Genomic DNA, 13,941 nt, shown 5'->3' on the forward strand with positions numbered 1-13,941 from the left:
ACTAACTATTGCTTTTTGTTTTTGTTCTTTTGGTATGTAGCAGATTCTAGGTGCAGCTCAGACTGAGAACCACTCTAACGTAGAAGTCCTTTTATGACTGCTCCAATGTTTTTTAAAAACATAGGAAGTAAAATCTTCAGTTATAAGGAAGTATTGTGGCTGCAAGTGATATACAAAACACATAAATCTAATTTCAACTGGGCAACTAAGTGATATGAGGTCCCTGACATGGTGAGAGAACGAAAGATTAAGGCAGAATTGAATCAGAACAAGTCTTCAGAAAAACAATGAGGGGAAGGGAAGTGAAAGATCAATGGAGCATCCATAAGAGAAACAGAGTAGGGGGAAAACCCAAAGGGGATATTCGACAAAGCTAGGTCTGGAGTTTCTATGGAAGGCTTGGCAAGAACATGATGCAGTGGAAGAAGTCAGGGAAACTGGGTTGTTATCCAGGCTTTTTCACTTGAGTACTTCCCTGCTATAGTTTAATTTATTATATGAACAGTAAGGATTGTACTTAAATTATAAAATATGCAATAAAGTATCTGCCACAGAAAGCCAGGCTAGAGAGGGCTAAAATAGTTTTTGGGGGGAATTATACAAGTTTTATGTGCCAGTCTAAGACTGGCTTTTCTTTGAGGGAAGTGACCAATTGAGGGCATCTAAATAGAAACCTGACATGATCAAAATGATGCTTTAAGAGGACTCACCTGGAGGTGGCATGAAGCAAAAGACTGGGATAAGGAAATTATTGTTTATCTAAAAGTGAGGCAATGAGTTTGCACTAAAGTGGTGGCAGTGGGAATGGAAAGGAAATGATGTCTTCAAGATAAATTTTACAGTAAAATTCAACCAATGAGATGACTAATTGGAGAGAGCAAAAAGTCAGGGATGACTCAGTTTCATGCTTAGTTGACTGGGCAAATGGTGGCAGAATGAATAAGAATCCGAGATCAGGATAGAAGTTGGGAGGAGGAGCTGCATTTAGACAGAAAGATGATGAATTTGTTTTTTGACACAGTTGTGGTTTTGTTAGCTATGGACATGACAATGAAATGCCCACCAGGCAGACAGTTAGATATTTGGAGCTGAGGTCTAAGCCCAGAAGAAGGCACGACCAGAAGATGAGAATTGATGATTAGCCACCAAAGATGTAATTGTTATAGCCATGGGAATAAAGACTACCACAGGGGCACACAGAGAGAAAAGCTGAGTGAGGAGAAAGCTGTTGTTCCTGCCTTTAACCATTTAGTTGCTGGAGTGTGGGTTGAAGAGTGGCCTGAGGGATTCCAGGGGAGAAGTTGGTGTGGAAACAGCGTAATCAGCAGACTCCAGGAAGTGGCTATTTAGCAACTTGATTGGAAATATTTTTTAGGGATGTGAGAGCGATCTGGCTGCAGCATTTGTCACCTCATTGATTGCCAGGGTCGATTCAGCTAACCTGACTGGCTAGGCAGGTGTGCCCTTCCTCCCACACTGCTCCACGTGTGTCCCTCCCAAAGCTGGGCGCTAGGTCAAAGAAGATGACCTTCCCTAATGGAAGAGGACTGTTCTTCAGTCAAGGATATACGGGTGGCTGCACTCCCATGCAAGCTCTCAAGGTCCATCTGTAGAACACAGGGTAGTCAAGCTTCTAAGACTCCAGAAACATCCAGATAAGGCACTGAGTGTGGAAGTCTGCTTTTCTTAAAAAAAAAAAAAAAAAAGGAAATATCTTTTAATAGCTTAGCTTAGTTTATTTAGCTACGTCTGTGCATGAAGGCTGAATGTCAATCCCAAGAAGAAAACAAGATCCAGTATTGGTTCATATCAGATGAAGAAGCTTCATCTTCCTCTTTGGACTTTCTACAGTTAGGGGCCATGTTAACTGAAGACAGCAATTATGGACCTGTAATGCAGCACTGGGGTATAGTGAGGGTCAAGAATTTGTATTTCCAACAAGCACCCCAGATGATTCTGAAGCATAGAGTGGCATATTAGTAACAACTGGGAAAGTTAGTTGGGTGCGGCTTTTACTTGTACGAGCAGAGCAGAATGAAGATCACCCTTCCAATGCCAATAAAACAACATGTGAATTCAGGTAGACCCATGAGGAGTATTTACTTATATACCACAAGCCCCAGTGTCTGGGGCTACCTTACTAGGACCATAAAAGGCATCAGTTTCACAGTCAATATATCTGATTGGTGGCATCTGGGGAGCCCATTTTTGTGAGATAAACATTATGAGCTGTTGCAAATACAAACCAGGGAGTAGATCAGGCTGCCTTTGTTCCCAGGTTAATCTTTTCACCAGTTGGATCCATTAAACCTCCCACAGGCCATTTTTGCTCTTGTGGGTGGCAAAGGGAGAGAGGCCATTCTGGAGACTGAAGCCACATTTATACGTGGTATAATTAAAACACAAATTAAATTTAAGTCCTAAAAAAGAAAGGAAAAATATTCTTCATATCAAAAGTGTGCAGATGTACTATAGCTTTATATAGTCTGAGTCAATGTCAGTGGAAATAAAAACACTAGGGTGTCATAGAAATAACATTTGCTAAAGGAAAATTGAGCTGGCAGGACTGATCTAATTCTGATAAAAAAAAATATTGGTTTGAATTTACAGGCTAAGATGGCTATAAACCACTCTGTGATCTGCCATATTTTGCCTAAGTGGTAGTTTTCTAACTTAGAGGAGACTCAACCCTGTGACTGAATAAATAGTCTGAATCACTGAGCAGGTCAAAGCTAAGATGTGTTGGCAGAACTGGTTCAGCAGTGGAATCCATGAGCCGTGTCAGTGTGGCACACTCACAAACATGACTTGAGAATTTAACAGCAGCACATCCCACAATATGTCTAGAAATGCCAAGAAAGCCTGTTAGAATCACTTGCTACCACCTAAAAGGAAGGCCACGCTTCTAAAGGAGTTCGGATTTTCAGCCAGCTGTTCCCAAGGTGCCAATAGCTTATTGGCTCCATCTGAATTAAGCATAATTGCCAACCTTCCTGTTGACCCCAGCACTGCTTCCAATCTGCTTAGATAGAAGTGTGCTATGCAATATTAGAAACATAAACCTCTCCTCAAGCAGACAACCTATGGCCTAATCACTTGTTTTTGTTACAAGAATTGAACGTATGGAAGACCGTCCCCCCCTCCCCCTTAACATAGAACAGGTTTTGTTCCTTCTGGCAAAAACAAAGCAAATAGAGAAAATGCATTGTAAGAAAGTGCATTTCAACAAACTTGGACAAGCACCCTGGAACCTTGACATTATGCTAAAATGAAGTAGAAGCCCTGGAACTGTGTTATAGGTGAGAGAGTGTTACATTAATGGTCTCCTGGAACTGGAAGAATAGGACAGAATCTTATGCTCCCTTGCACAATCAAGTAGAAAGTAGGTTTCTACAGCAGATAGGATTTCTTAGAAAGAGATTTTTGTTCTGGCCATATGTAAACATGACAGAATCTTATAGAGAGAAGGAAATTGAATTAATACCTGTATAAACCTTTAGGATCAACACATATCTATCTATAAGATTAAATTCATTCAATCAGATGACAAGCTATCCTAAGAATGGCAAAGTCTGAATAGTATACATCCAGCAAGGTGGGAAAGTATTGGAGGAACAACAAATATTTGTCATGTGGACCACCCCTTCCAGTAGACACCATCAACAAATTATGGTACTCTTTGCCACTGAGCTTGGATGAGCCGAGCCGCGGAATTCTCAACATAGGGTCCAAGAAAGTCACTATTAATCAGTTTTGGTAAATGAAATGAAACCCTTGTTTTATCTTCAGTTTGATATATTTTATAAATGACCGTTCGGGAATACACTTCCTAGCACTGCCTCATAATTCTTTTCCGTGTGGATCTTGCAAAAACAAAACTACTCTTATATGTAGTTCATTTACTCATTCATTCAAGCTGTATTTATGGAGTACCTACTATGTGCTAGGCACTGTACAGTTTAAAGGACATGGAAGTAACAAAGCAGGCAAAAATGTCTACCCTGTGAAAGCTTGCATTCTAATGCTATAAAGTTCAGAACACTGAGCCAACTAATGTTTAAGTTACATTAGTTCTTCTAATTTATTAAAGTGGCTACCCATTAACAGAGTTATTCAAGTGAGGAACTACGAAGTCAGAGCATACGTGAACAATTTTTATTTTATATCCAAACACAAACTACAACAAAGTTCATCTGACACATGGTTAGTGAATCCTCAGCATTACACAGCATGGAAATACAGAACAGCCAACAAGCCATGCTTGTGTTTGATTATGATCAGTATTGTACTCAGCGAAAATCTGAGCCTCTCCTGCCATTGGTCTGTGGGGGTGGGAGGTGGGGGTTTCATGGGGGTGATGGAGAAGAATACAGAATAACTCCAGAATAAGTTATAAATGGAATTATTCAGATAATCTAACACTTGAAATGTAAGACCAGGAAACAAATTTAGGAGATTCATGAATATTTGAATCTTCTAATATAATATTTTGTTTATCCTATCAGTTAGAATATGGCTTAGGTTCCCGCAATCTCTCTGACCATATAATACCATAGTGAGTCAACATTTCCTTGCAGGAAAGCCAGTCTTCCAGGGTTTCATGCCTTGTAACTACGCAGTCCAACCCAAGAGGCCCTAATGTATAGGACAATATACCAGATAGACAGATTATAGCCATTTAATGGTGCTAAATGTTTAAATTTCTGCATAGCAAGGTAGCCTTTGGTCTGGCTTTCATCTTTCTCATACATCACATTGCTGTTTTAAGGTAAGAAATATTTGACAGTTTTATCAAAAAAGGCAGACAGTCCTAAATCAAAAAAAAAATTTAATTTTAATGTAATTCCACATTCCTTAGGTTGGGGGGGGTATAAGGATTTTTACCAGCATAAAGATATATCCAGAGAAAATGCTACTGATGGGTTCATATAGTCAAAATTGTTCCTTTGAAGCTCTGAATGTGTATGCAAAAGGAATCCCATATAAAGAAAAGTGGTTTCCTTTAGAAAATTAATCCATCTTGTAAGCCAAACGCTTTGAGTTTGGCTAACTTGAAGAAACTTCCTTTGGTTGCAGTCATTTAAATCTGAATTTTTTTTATCCCATGGAGTAAAAGATCTCCCTCTAAATTTTCTTTCTGAGTAAGTTTATTGTCTAAGATGGGATTTTGTGTGTTCCAGGGTAACCACATCCTTACAGAGTGAAAATATTTTCATTTTTTAGCAGCAACATGCTACTTCATCTTTGTTGAAACTGTTCTAACATTCCATTTAAAATGCATTATGGAAGGATTTATTTTCTTTTAGTTACACATAACTTGTGGCAGTTTGAAAGCAACAAGTTGAGTGTTCAGCCAGTACGAAATTTGTGTTTTTAATAATATATCGCACTGGTTTAATAACAAAACATGAAGTGTTGAACATTGTAACTAAAAGCTATGTGATCCGATGAACTCCGACATCATACAGAGAAATTACCATCAATAAAGTTTCCTTTTTCAGATGGGAATTTAAAATGTTAATTATTATTTTGCTCAATATATACTTAATGGTTTCTCCATCTGGAATTTCTATGGAAACTGTGGCTACATTAAGAAGGATGTGGCTTCAGTGTCCTGGGAAAAGGCTGGAGAAGAGAGGGTGCACTGTAGACACAGAGTGAGAGGGACACAGCCAACAACTCTGAGTTCCGAATAATCTTTACTGGCCTTCCTACGGTGAATGCGCCAGGTCCAGAGGAAGCATTGACCTTCTGGCTTCTCCACTTGAATTCCTTTAATACTACACATCACCTATTCATCTCCGTTAACTCCCACATGTGCCCCAAAGATCTAGCATCATACTGGGGACTGAATACACATTTGACAAATGGCAGCTATTTTTATTTCATGATCTCCATGTGTATATCGAAGCAAAAAAAAAAAAAAAAGGAATGGAAAAAGGAAACTTAAGGTTTAAGTTAGTGATCTCTGTCACAGTATTTCAGTCCATAGCCTCTATCTCTACCCAACCCTTTTTCAGACAACATCTCACTGTGGTCCATTCAGTAGCAACCCCAGGGGGACAGAATAACTGCACAGAGTCAGGGTAACTCTGGCAGGTGAGATGGCAGAGCAGAGGTAGAAGGTGACCTTGGTCACTGTGTTCACCACCTCAATCTAGTTGGAGCTCAATGCAGCCATATGGGCTTTAACATCATTAATGCCAATAAATCTCATTTTTATTTTAACTACTCTTTTTTTTTAGTTTATTTTTATTTATTTATTTTGAGAGAGAGAGACAGAGAGAGAGAGACCGAGCAGGGGAGGGGCAGAGAGAGAAGAAGACAGAACCCCAAGCAGGCTCTGCACCATCGGCACAGAGTCTGATGTGGGGCTCGAACTCACAAATGGGAGATCATGACCTAAGCTGAAGCTGAGTCAGATGCTTAACTAACTAAGCCACCCAGGCACCCCTATCTATTCTTAAGTTGGGTTTTTTCCCCCATTACCACAAAAAGAGTACTAACACAACTATAATGGTTGACCTTGGTTTTGTTTTTGTTGTTTGTTTTTTAAACAGCAGGAAATTCTCTTCAAGAGTATTTGTCCAATAAGAATTATCTCATGATAAATGTAAACTCCATGCTTTTAGTTTCTTACTGTGTTTTGGTTATCATTTTTGATAAAACCTAAAGCCAGGTCTAGACAAATTAACGAACAAGGAAAAAAAAGAAAACTGTGAGCCAGCATATGATAAAGACAGGTCTGGACTACTTCATAAAGGAATTTCATAAAAATGAAGGAATGATTCCTTTATGAAGGATATAGTAATACCTAGTTAAAATAACAAGTGGTTGGTTCAGTTATTTCATGTACATTCAGCCAGAGGGCTGCTTCTACTTGTAGGATTCTGTGTAACTATTGTAACTATTGAAGGTGTCTATACTAGGACAAAAATACAATTCCATAGAATAACTATAAGGTTTATTTCATTAGACGATTTGTGCATGTGTGCAGGTGTGTGTATGTAAATTGACTATTTCTTATCTGCTATTTTTCATCTTCTAGCCATATCACCTGACCACTTTTCAAAGGCAATCGTATGTGGATCACTCTGAACATCGTAAGTATTTTCCTTTCTGAATAATGTAAGGCTTTCATGGAAGTGCAGCATAAGGAAACTTCTAATTTTGAATGATATATAGAATGTGGTCTCTCTCTCTGTGTATATATCTATATATACATACATACATCTACATATACATACACATGCGTAAGTTTCTGTTACAGATTTAGGTCATCTGCAGCCATCTGTTTTTGTTTTTTATTTTATTTTGCCATCTGTGTCACAAAGTTTATAAAGTTAACACATTTTACTAATGTATGTGGATATACACCCAAAATGTATTGAGAAAATTGAATTAAAAAGATTTTTAATGTCCTGAAAATGACCACAAGGAATAAACAATAGCAAGAGCCAAAAAGAAAATTTTAAATAAAGAAAAATTCAAGATATATTCCATTAGGTTAGGAGATGTAGATATTTTTTCAGTTTCAAGTAGCAAAAAAAAAAAAAAAATCAATCCAGAATAACTTCAGCAAAAAAGTTACTTTTTTTTCCCCACAGAGAAACTATTGAGAGACCTTGAAAGGAGTTGATGATTAACCAATCCCTGATGAAGGGGGCAAGGCAGGATTGCTTCAGGGAACTATCTGCCCTATCCATGATGTTCAGAAGGTATCTCCTTAATGATAAAAATGACAGCCATAATAATCTTAAAATATAAAATCTATTGAATATATATCACTCTTTAAATGATTTCCCTTTTCTACATTTTTGACCAGTTATTTGAGAAAGTTCACATTATTTTTCCTGTTTTCCAAATTAAATAACTAGAGATGAGAGGTTAAATAAATTTCCCAAGATTCCATTGCTGGTCAGTGGCAGAGCAAGGCAATGAACTCAAATTGGTATGAGAGCCTGGGTACTTAACTCCAGGACTGATTGTATGGTTCCACTTCAAACAACTCCTAGTTTTTGCTGCTCAGTTTGAAATAACAGAAATTTGGGAGGGCGGGGGGGAAGGAAACAATGCTTATGGCTCTACCTTGAATCAAGTACCCTCCCTTGTTTCAACCAACTTTCTAAGATAAAGGGTCAAGCGTTAACATGTAGAAAATGGTGGCCCTTTGTGCTCTGGGGGGTTTGTGGAGAGCTAAGAAGCCGTAACAGGAGGTACCTCTAGTATGTTCATCCTACATTCACCTGATGTTCCCAATCAAATGTGATTGTTCCCTCCTTAGAAACTAAGCACTTTGTTCTCTCCTAGGGCATTCAGTGAACTTTGCTTTTGTAATAGGCTTTCCTCTAGAAAAGTTCTAGACTGTAGCAAGTTTTGCCTTTCTCTTATATAACCCCTGCTGAGTCTACCAGGTAATGGCCCATAGTAGATCCTTTGAACACTATTTGTTGGATGAAAAGTCTGACTGAGAGATGAATGTGAAGAATGCCATACCCTTTCCAATCATAATAGGAAGATCAGGCAGTCACATCGGCAATGGCAAATGGTGGGGAAAAAAATATGTAGGGAGTAAAATATAATCTATGCATCCATTTAAAAATCAACACATGAACGTAACAGTATTTTTAGTTTCAGTTTCAAGATCCAGCCCTTCCAGTGTAAATAATTTATGAGAGAAGTGAGACAAATATCAGGTTTGTGGGAAATGCAAATTAATTTGGATCTAAAATTAGAAGAAACCTTCCCATGCACCCAGAAGACAAGGGGACAAAAAGGGCAAGAGGAATTTGATGAAAACTCAGTGGAGAAGCCACAGAACCACAGAAGCTAGCAGGCTGATGCCCTTTGGATAAAGGAAATAAAAGAGTCAAGAGTCCAGGGTGACCAGAGGTTTACACAGAAAGACAAATAACATAGGACAAGAAAACAGATATAAAAGGACATAGAATTTCCAACATATTTGCTTTGTAGATCTGGCTTGAGGCAAAAGTGGGAAGCAGGCACAGATTGTATTCAAGCATCCAAATCTTCCATTTGTGTTCTTTTAGGCTCTCTGGCACTTCCTCTAGCCTTTAGTACCCAAAAGCCTCTGGCCCTGCATTTTCCTCTGTTCTTCACTAGTGGAAGATGGGATCAGGTATCTCTCATTCTCATGGTAGTGTAAATAAGTCCGTCTGAAAGTTACCATTTTTTTAATCGTGAAAGTAAAAGTTTAATCTCTATTAAGGAAATTCCAACTGCAACAGGTAGTTGGACAGATTTAGAAGGGGCAGGATTCCTGACTCAGAAATCACAAAAAGATGGCCCTCCATTGAAGAGAAGTCTGTGAAGGGAAGAGGCCTATTCTCAGCTAAGTACGCTTTTCCAGAACACATATAGTCTCATGGATTACAAGATATTTTGGTCCTGCTCAGACACTAAATACTGTGTGACCTTGGGTAAATCACCCAAGCACTCTGGGCCTAATTATTCTCTTTTTAAGCCTCAGCAATAAAACCACTTCCTGGGAAACTGTAAGAATTGAATTCATGTAATTGCCTAGCTTAGTTCTTGCCATTTAGCAAGTGCTTGTTAAACAGTATTCTTTGTTTTATATATGCTACTGCTGATGGCATTACTGTCATTATACTTGGGGAACGGTCTCCAAAGTGAAATCTCTACAACTGAGAATGCGCGTGAATGTTACTAACTGTTGAGATGTGGGATAAAAACATATGTCGTTGCATTAGTGTGTGTGTGTACACATAAAACCTAATTTTAAAAAAAGAAATTAAGTTTTACCAATATTTAAAGTACAGACTGACACTCATGATTTTAACTGATCTCTGTATTGCTATTCATTCACCTCCTAGGGAAAAAAGTCACCCTATTTCTCCTGGGACAAAACGGGGTACGCACAGTATGGAAGGACTGATGTGGTACCCTTGTTTGTCCTCTGTATTCTATGATTATTTATGAATTATGGAATGTCATTTTCAAAAAGAACTCATAAAATAAACAAGTGCCTTGAAAGAATTCCTAAAAGAAACCATGAATTGAATATGGCCTTCAAAACACAGAGGTTTAAGAAAATAAGAAAATGCCAGCGCTGGCGCATTCTCTATTTGTTAGATGAACTCCTTGTCTGCCATAACTAAGTCATTAAAACAGTAATGGCTGATAAGAAGGCATTAGCAAAAGAAATCGTCTATTGGAAATTGACATTTATTATCATTAACAATGCACCACTACTAAGTAAAATAAAATTTATCTTAAAATACTTGTCATCTCTTCCTTTATTTTTTCTATTATTCTGAATGTACTTTATAAATATTCAAGCATTGGGGTGTGGTCTTGAAACGTTTTTTAGGATGCAGCACTTAATGAAAAATGTTTGGAAACCATTTCACTAAGTGCATGAGTTTCTTGCATTTCTGGGAGCTCTAATTTAATAGCAGGAAGTAGAAAACAACTTCAGTTGAACCTAGAGAAAATTTAAATTTTGGTCCTGCTTTGATACCAAATATGAATATTCAACATAAAAGAAAAGTAATCATTAAGGTTTCATTTGATTTTATTCAATTAGATATTAAACACTCAAAAAGCAAAATATTTATTATTTACTCTTCCCCATCTTCTAGAAATTAGTCTTTTATGGCTAGTTTCCAAAACAGTCACAAGATCATTTCATCTTTCTGCCCCCCTCAAGCCAGGCTACTGGGAAGCTTTCTAGAGTCCAGGAAAATCCCCAATCTCAAAGCCTGAATTTACAAGAACAGCACTGAGAAAAATAAAGATTACCTTCATAAAAAAGTACCAGGACAATAGATTGATGGGTCTCTCAATATCTCACAACTCCTTTATTCTTAGAAATATAGCACTACCAGTTGATTAATGGATTGAGTGATCCATTTATATCTGGAGGTATCCTAGCTCATTCCCTTGAAAATATACCTCCAGAGCAACTTATTCAATCCCTCTCTAAGAAAGCTCAGAAGGTTTTGCATAGTTGTGTTTTGTGTCCATATGCTTCCAGGGAAGGATATTGTTAAATAAAAATAAGATTCGCTGGTATTTCTATTCTGAGGCATCACTTTTCTTGGTTGAGTAGGATCAAAATTAATATAGTCTTCTAGACAGGCTTTCATATTTCCTTGTTCTTCTAGCTGTGGCTTTAAAATTCTCTTAAACCAAACCTAGATTCTTGTAGCTCTCTTTAACTGGGTATATTTTTGAAGCAAGAATGCCCTTCCAATTCTGCTCTGTAGTTAACTGACCCTGAGATGGGAATTTGTGCATCGTAACTTCTCCCCGTGAGCCTGGGAGTCCCCGTCATTAAAATAAGTATCATAATATCATAATGCTCACATGTTTCTGAGAGAAGTCCAGAACGATTGAACATTTGCCTGGTGCTGCAGAATCCTTGGGTGGAAGGCAGGCAGGACATGCTGCTAATATCACTATCAGTGCCAATTTCCAGATGGAACTCTGGAGCTAAACAGAGTTCACTCCTTTTCAAAATCTGTTCAGTCAGTGCTCCCAGGGCTGGTATGGGCTATGGGGCTCGTTTGTTTTTCCTGGTCACCATGGAGCTGCTAGTTTCAATCACAGAGCATCAGAGCAACTAGGAAAGAAGAGTAAGTGCCAGAACCCACTGGCTGTCTTTGGAGAAGCGGAAGGGCTGAGTAGCAGGAAGCAGTAAACCAAAACCATAGCTGCCAATAAATGACCTAGACACTGTTTTCTTGGCATTTCTGTTTGAGTTCTTCATGGCTAAGCAAATGAAGACAAATGGGGGTGAGGGGGGAGGGGTTGGTGCTAGGGGAGATGACGTTTGCTCAGGGATGATGAAGGGGACTCTCCTAGCTATAAAGTGAGTGAAACTCTTTTAAGAAGTTCAATTGTGGCAGAAGAGCAGAGATGGATCAGAGCTTAGATTCTGAATCATTTAGGTTGGGCAAGTTGCTCAAATATTGCACTTCTCAGTTGCTTAATTGTAAAATGGGTATAGTAATAATGACCGGATGCAATTATTTAATAAAGCATATAAAGTGCAAAGCACAGGACTGGGCACAAAGGAAGCCCCTGTGATTGCAGCTTTTGTTCTTCCAGCCCTTGCAAATGGTAGTAGTCAACATTTAAACAAAAATACATAATAAGACCATTTAATGCTGAGTTTTAAGGCTTTCTCTATATTTCACTCGATTGTTGAAGAGACATAACATTTTAGAACAAAAGCTGTATGATATTTAAAAGTATTTAAATTTCTAACCCTGTGAAATTCCAGCACTATCTAATTTTAGTAGCTGCTAAGCTCTATACATCTTGCTTTGCTTGGCTGGAAATCGAACACTTTTGTGACAATAATCATTTTCACAAACACACTGGATGAAAGGTGATACATGTGCATTTCCAGGAAATCATTTTTCAAAGCACGATTGATTTAACTCCCCCTGTATTATGAAGTAGATACCACCCCACCCTAAACAGTATGGTCAGGCTAGGATTAATGATAGGAAATCTCTTGAGCAGTATATCAAAATTCATAAAGCTACAGGACAGAAAAGGCACCACAGTAATTTAATGTTTGAAAACTTTGAGCCGAAACGCTTTCTGGCTAGCCTTTCCTCGGGTAGAAACAGCCATCCTTCTTTGTGGCCATATGCTTATTCTCTCTCTCTCTCCAACTAGCCCAGAGCTGCTATCAGTAGTTTAGAAGCCTATCCTCTCTCCTGGAAACTTTGTCTCAGTGGAACTGAAAGATTACTTTCCTGCTATTTGAAGTTCCTGTGTGTCACTGGGGTATGCTGGCCCAGCGACTTAAAAGCGATCCTTTCTTTATCATGGTTAAATGCTTGATAAGCAGAGAAAGGTTTTGACATTCAAACTGGCCCATTCGGGAACCTTTTAAAGGAAATGCTCACTCCAGTCTTTTAATAAAATTCAAATGAAAAGATTTTGGATTTAATAATATGAAACAGAAAAATTATTCCTTTTACCCCAAAATTTCCAGCTGCCTTGTTCAAATATTGGTTGAATGGCAGGAGCAGGAGGGTGTAACAGCATTTCTTGTTACATCTCTGAAAATTCAGGTGCCTCCTTTGACTATGATACCTTGGCAGAATAATGAAGGAGCTTTGGTAGGGTAATTCTTGATTCTCTCTACAGTATACACAGTATAAAGGAAAGTGTCCTTGCATATAGAACACTACGTGAATTCAATGATTCTAAGGCAACATGTCTCCTAAAGGACTTTGTTCTTTTAATTCTCTTTCTGCTCCTTCCTTGCCTCCATATATCTGAAGACGGGGAGCAGAGGACACAGAACTGTTAAACAGAGATGTGGTGGAGGGAAGGAGGGTGGGGTGGCTGATGCTTTTGATACATCAATTCAATTCACTACTTTATCACCCAGAAAACAGAATTCCAAAATTTCTCAGCAGGCCCAAAGTTTATTCCGTCTTTTTTCTCTTTTTCCATAAAAGGAATCTAAGAGCCTTTTTATAGGAAACCAGCACTTACTGTGTTTCAATGAACTGAAAATATAAATGAATAGTGACAGAAAAAGCTAACACACCGTAGCCACCCAAATTTCACATCAACAAATCCCCCCTCGAAGGTGCTAGGGCTGTGTAACTCAGTAGAATCCCTACTTAAGTATCAGACTCGGAATTAAATAAGAACAAAGGTAACATTTCCAGGCTAGGAAATGTTATTGCTAGGAGACTTAAAAATAATAGTAATAAAAAAGAAATGAGTAATCAAGTCATTAGATCTTCCTAACTCCGATACTGCAATCCACAACTGCAACCATTTCTTGCTAATTCTGACCGCTGCGATCTTTCAAAGACCCACTTATTCATTTATCTCCCTCTGTGGCCAAATTACTATCACGTGCAGATCTCTCTCCTCGGTTTTGTTTCTAGCATTTCAATCATGTCCAGGATGTCCAATATATAA

The 13,941-nt window shown here is 38.3% G+C and overlaps 1 long non-coding RNA gene across 4 annotated transcripts in view; it reads right to left on the bottom strand.

Annotated features, from left to right (window-relative positions):
* LOC144243790 (uncharacterized) overlaps positions 1 to 13,941 on the bottom strand; it is a 537,988-nt gene that overhangs the window by 333,147 nt on the left and 190,900 nt on the right. The window lies entirely within an intron of this gene.

Source organism: Crocuta crocuta, unplaced genomic scaffold (assembly GCF_008692635.1).
Source record: "Crocuta crocuta isolate KB4526 unplaced genomic scaffold, BGI_CrCroc_1.0 scaffold448, whole genome shotgun sequence".
Lineage (NCBI taxonomy): Eukaryota > Metazoa > Chordata > Mammalia > Carnivora > Hyaenidae > Crocuta > Crocuta crocuta.